This window comes from Lycium ferocissimum, chromosome 4 (assembly GCF_029784015.1).
Source record: "Lycium ferocissimum isolate CSIRO_LF1 chromosome 4, AGI_CSIRO_Lferr_CH_V1, whole genome shotgun sequence".
NCBI lineage: Eukaryota > Viridiplantae > Streptophyta > Magnoliopsida > Solanales > Solanaceae > Lycium > Lycium ferocissimum.
The window spans coordinates 65,741,277-65,747,537 of NC_081345.1; positions in this window are offsets into that span (position 1 = coordinate 65,741,277).

Below are 6,261 nucleotides of genomic sequence, written 5' to 3' on the forward strand. Positions count from 1 at the left end.
GCTGCGGACATCTTAGGAATGAATGACCTTCTTTCTTTATAAGAATCGTGCGATAGAGCTATAATGTAAGAAATTCTTGTTCCTTAACCGTATGTTATGTATTTCAGAAATGCCTATAAAGAGAAAGGCTACAGTGGCCCAGAAGGGCAAGACAGCGGGCCGAAAGAGCACCGCAAACAGTGGTAGAGGAAAGCGAGCCCCAGGATGCGGCTCAATCTCAATCCTCTCAATCAGTACCCATTACTGAGGAGCCCGAGAGAGCCTCAGCTCCAGCTCCTCCACCAGATGCTTCGGGCCAAGATGTGAGAGAGGCCATTAATCTGTTGACCCAGTTGGTTGCGGCCCAGACTCAGAGGCAAAGTTCAGGGCATGGTGATAGGGCTATCAGTGCAAGGGCCCGTGACTTCATTGCTTTAAACCCTCCAGAATTCTTTGGGTCAAAGCCGGAGGAGGACCCTCAGGACTTTATTGATGGTATGTTGAGGACGCTCCGATTGATGCATGCTTCGGACACCGAGTCGGTGGAGCTAGCGTCATATAGGTTGAGAGGTGTCTCGATCCAGTGGTATATGGTTTGGGTGGCTTCACGGGGAGCCAATGCCCCGCCACCAGTATGGCAAGAGTTTGTTGATGCTTTCCTCCGTCATTATATGCCTCCAGAAGTTCGGCGAGCTAGGGCCGATAAGTTCTTAAATTTGAAGCAAGGAAGCATGAGTGCTACGAGTATAGTCTCGCTTTAATTCCTTGGCCAGGTATGCTTCGGCCATGGTAGCGGATATGGGCGATCGGGTGCACCGGTTTGTGAAGGGCCTAGGGCCACACCTGATGGATAAATGCTTGACTGCGTCCCTACAGGATGGCATGGATATTGCACGCATTCAGGCACATGCTCAGGAATTAGAGGAACACTTGCAGCAGCGGAGAAATGAGCATGGGCAGGATAGGGGTCATAGCAAAAGAGCTAGATCGTCGGGTTCGACGGGTGAATTCGAGAGGTGGACACGGGCGAAGCGGTTCCCCGGACACTCGGGCTATTCCATGACCAGTACACCTCCACGATCTTCGGGCCAGAGATTTGATAGATCTGCTCGTTCAGGGCCGAGTCCGAGTTATTCAGGACCTCAATTCAGAGATGATTCAGGCCAGTCAAGGCCACCGGTACCACGATGTTCCCAGTGTGGGAAGATGCATTGGGGTCGATGCCGATCGGGTTCTGATGTTTGTTATTCATGTGGTCGGCCGAGCCATATTATGCGTGAGTGCCCCTCGGTTCATGGTAGAGGTATGACCCGGCCCTCGGGGTCGGTGGCGGGTCTTCGGCATCCGCACGCCTACGGGGCCGGGTTCACATGTGCCGGTTGTCCATGGTAGTAGAGAGAGGCGAGTTTCCACTTCTAGCGGTCCTCGGCCACCGTATTTATGCATTGGCTGGACGCCAAGATCTTGAGTCTTCTCCGACGTTGTTACGGGTATATTATCGGTATTCTCTCATGATGTATATGCTTTGCTTGATCGGGCTCCACATTGTCTTATGTTACTCCATATATTGCGGGTCGATTTATAGTTGAGCGGAATCGATCAAACCTTTTGAGGTGTCCACACCGTTGGTGAATCGGTAATAGTTAGCCGAGTATATAGAGAATGTATGGTTGTGATATGTGACCGTCGTACTATAGCCGACTTGCATGAACTAGAGATGGTAGATTTTGATGTCATTATGGGCATGGATTGGTTGGCTTCTTGTTATGCCAACGTTGATTGTAGAATGAAAATGGTTCGTTTCCAATTTCCGGGAGAGCCAGTTTTGGAATGGAAAGGAAATACGGCATCACCAAAGGGTAGGTTTATTTCCTATCTGAAGGCAAGGAAGATGATCACGAAAGGGTGCATTTATCATTTAGTGAGAGTTCGAGATGTAGAGGCTGAATCGCCGACTCTCCAGTCAGTTCCAGTGGTGAACGAATTTCCGGATGTATTCCCGGAAGAGCTCCCAGGCCTTCCTCCCGAGCGGGAGATCGATTTTGCAATTGATGTGTTGCCAGACACTAAGCCCATATCCATCCCTCCCTATAGAATGGCACCCGCAGGTGAAAGAATTGAAGGAGCAATTAAAAGACTTACTTGAAAAAGGCTTTATCAGGCCTAGTTCATCCCCGTGGGGAGCACCAGTATTGTTTGTCCGAAAGAAAGATGGCTCCTTGAGAATGTGCATTGATTATCGGCAACTGAATAAAGTGACGATTAAGAACAAGTATCCTCTTCCGAGGATCGATGATTTATTCGACCAATTGCAAGGTGCCAAATGGTTCTCAAAGATTGATTTAAGGTCCGGATATCACCAGGTAAGAGTGAGGGAGAAAGACATCCCTAAGACAACTTTCGAACGAGATATGGCCATTTCGAGTTCGAGTAATGTCGTTTGGGCTAACTAACGCGCCGCGGTGTTTATGGATTTAATGAATAATGTCTTCGGGGCCTTTTCGGATCTATTCGTGATTGTATTCATCGACGATATTCGGTGTATTCTAGATCCGAGGCCGAGCATGCGGATCATTTGCGCATTGTCTTAGGAGTTCTCCGGACTCGAGAGTTGTATGCTAAATTTTCTAAGTGCGAGTTCTGGTTGAACTCAGTATCATTTCTGGGCCATGTCGTTGCAGCTGATGGTATTCGAGTGGATAGCCAAAAGATCGAGGCCGTAAAGACTTGGCCAAGGCCCACAACTCCTACAGAGGTACGTAGCTTTCTGGGCTTAGCAGGTTATTACAGAAGATTTGTTGAAGGTTTTTCTTCCATTTCTGCCCCACTTACCAAGTTGACTCGAAATCAGCTAAGTTTCAGTGGACAAATGCTTGTGAACGTAGTTTTCGAGAACTAAAAGATAGATTGACTTCTGCACCAGTCCTGACACTTCCAGAGGGATTGGAAGGGTATGTAGTTTATTGTGATGCTTCAGGCGTTGGGTTAGGCTGTGTGTTGATGCAGCATGGCAAAGTGATCGCATATGCTTCGAGGCAATTAAGAAAGCATGAAAAGAATTATCCAACCCATGATCTGGAATTGGCCGCAGTGATTCATGCATTAAAGATATGGAGACACTACTTGTATGGTGTTCATGTGGATATTTATACAGATCATAAGAGCCTTCAGTATATCTTCAAGCAAAAAGAGTTGAATTTGCGGCAACGACGATGGTTAGAATTATTAAAAGATTATGATGTTGAGATTCTGTATCACTCCGGAAAAGCAAATGTCGTGGCTGACGCTCTTAGCCGCAGGTCTATGGGGAGTTTTTATGATGTACGATCAGAGAAACGAGAAATGACTCGTGAGCTCCAGCAGCTAGCTAACCTAGGAGTCCGAGTAGTGGACTCAGGTAGCAGGGGAACTACCCTCCAGAATTTAGCAGTCTCGTCGCTAGTAGTAGAAGTGAAGGAGCGACAATACGAAGATCCCATGTTAGTGCAGTTCAGAGATACACTCCCTCAGAAAGAGGAGTCATCATTTGAGATTACAGGAGACGGAGTTCTCCGATGTCGGGCGAGGTATGTGTTCCGAATGTGGCGGATGCGCCACCAAATATTGAGAGAAGCTCATTGTTCCGTTATTCTATCCACCCGGAACGACAAAGATGTATAATGATCTTAAATCCATGTATTGGTGGAATGGGATGAAGAGAGATATAGCAGAATTTGTAGCTCAATGTCCCAATTGTCAACAGGTGAAAATAGAGCACCAAAAGCCGGGCGGATTGTTACAAGCTATAGAAATTCCGACTTGGAAATGGGAAGTGATTAACATGGACTTTATCATAGGTTTACCCCGTTCTCGGCGTAAGTATGATTCCATATGGGTGATTGTGGATAGACTCACCAAGTCAGCTCATTTCTTGCCAGTCAGAACGACGTATGTAGCGAGAAGGATTATGCAAAGCTCTATGTTAAAGAGATAGTGCGACTTCATGGTGTTCCAGTATCTATTATCTCCGATAGGGGTACTCAGTTTTCGGCAAATTTCTGGAAGTCCTTCCAAGAGGGCTTAGGGACCCAAGTAAGCCTTAGCACGGCATTTCATCCACAGACGGATGGGCAGGCTGAACGCACTATCCAGACTCTTGAAGATATGTTACGGGCATGTATGATAGATTTTGGAGGAAATTGGGATGATCATTTGCCACTCATTGAATTTGCTTACAATAATAGTTACCATTCTAGCATTCAAATGGCACCGTATGAAGCTTTATATGGGCGAAATGTAGATCCCCAATTGGGTGGTTTGAAATTGGAGAGGCTAAATTAATGGGGCCAGACTTGGTCCAACAGGCCGTGGAAAAGGTCAAGCTCATAAGAGATCGATTGCTAGCGGCTCAAAGTCGTCAAAAGTCCTATGCGGATAATCGCCGAAGAGACTTGGAGTTCGAGGTTAAAAAGATTGGGTGTTCTTGAAAGTGTCTCCAATGAAGGCGTTATGAGATTTGGCAAAAAAGGGAAGCTTAGTCCCCGATATATTGGGCCTTATGAGATTGTGCGCAAAGTGGGCAAAGTGGCCTATGAATTAAATCTACCTCCAGATTTGGAGTCAGTTCATCCAGTTTTCCATGTCTCCATGCTTCGAAAATGTGTTGGAGATCCTATGAGGATCGTCCCGATAAATGATGTTCAAGTGACAGAAAGGTTAACTTATGATGAAATACCCATTGCCATATTAGATAGGCAAGTACGGAGGCTTAGAAACAAAAAGGTAGTCTCAGTTAAAGTTCTGTGGAGGAATGACAGTCGAGAGGAAATGACATGGGAAGCGGAGGATAATATGCGATCCAAATACCCGCATTTATTTCAGCCTTTGGGCGAGGGCCAGGACGAAGCGTCAAGATCACAAGGTATGTGTACTTTCTTTTCTATGCTTTTGGGTCGTGTGTGGCCAAACTCGTAATGCTATTATGTTGTAGCCCTGTGTGGCATCGATATTTTGGGCTGCTGTGACAGGTTGGTAGTGCTATAGTATAAAGGGAATTCTGGCGAAATTTTTACTGATTTCCCCAAGACTTTAACATTCGAGGACGAATGTTCCTAAGGGGGGTAGAATGTTACACCCCGGAAAATTTCCGTTGGTACGCAAGCGGACGAACTAGTGATGAGTGCGAGGAGTGCGAGGGTATAATGTTTCTTGGGCAATGCATGAATATGGATGAGAAGGAATAGAATAAAAGTCGAGAGATGTGAAAAGTTGGAAATTGGCAAAAAAGCGCCGGTGGTCGTAAACCACGGAATACGGACCGTAAAGTGCAATACGGTCCGTAAACTAACGATCGTAAGCGCCATGCAAAAACTTCAACTTTTCGCCGAGAAATGGTTAAATACGACTGGTGGACGGACCGTGAAGTGATTTACGGCCCGTAAACCATGGCCGTAAATCACCCTGCATGTTGCCAAGGTTTCTGTTTCAGCTTAAGCTTAAAGACGACCGCGAGGGACGGTCCGTAAAGTGGAATACGGACCGTAAACCTCCATGGACGACCACTTTATTCACCCCGGCCACGGAGTTTTTCAAGTCATTAAATATAAGGACCAAGACTTGTTTATTTCATTTCATCATTTCACTACTTCTCTCTAGAACCTCTCTCTACATTTATTACACAAGTTTTCAAGGATATTGGAGGATCAACAACACTAAATAAGTGAACCAAGAGTAAAGGAAACCGTCAAAGATCATCCAAGTCAAGAAATCCAAATGGAGAAAAACTAGGGTTTTGCTCAAAGAGGAGTATTAGCAACCAAGGCTCATTCTAAAGCATCTAAGGTAAGATTCATGATATTTATATGTTGTTTAAGGTAGTTGGGAGTTGAAACACTTGGTCATTATAAGAAAACAGCAAATGGGTTATGAATGATGAATAGTGACGTTTTGAGGCGTAGTTGGGATTGAATCATGAATGCTAATGGGTTACGTTATGAATGTGTTATAAATGGTATTAAGAACATGAACTAGACACTTTAGACGAATGGACGAAGTCGGGTATTATGACCATGAAATGGGTAAATTAGAGGCAAATTGAGAAATCTAGATAATGTGAATAGTGTGGATGACTAATGGCTATTGTTATGATATTAATGAAGGTTTAAGCGCTATCATCGGAAGGAGTCGTGCAAGCATAGAATAGTGCGACAAAAAGGTATGTAAGGCTAACCCTTCTTTCATAAGGCATGGTTCTTGGCCAAAATCCTAATTCCTCTATATGAGTATGTTGTGCCTACTTGGTTG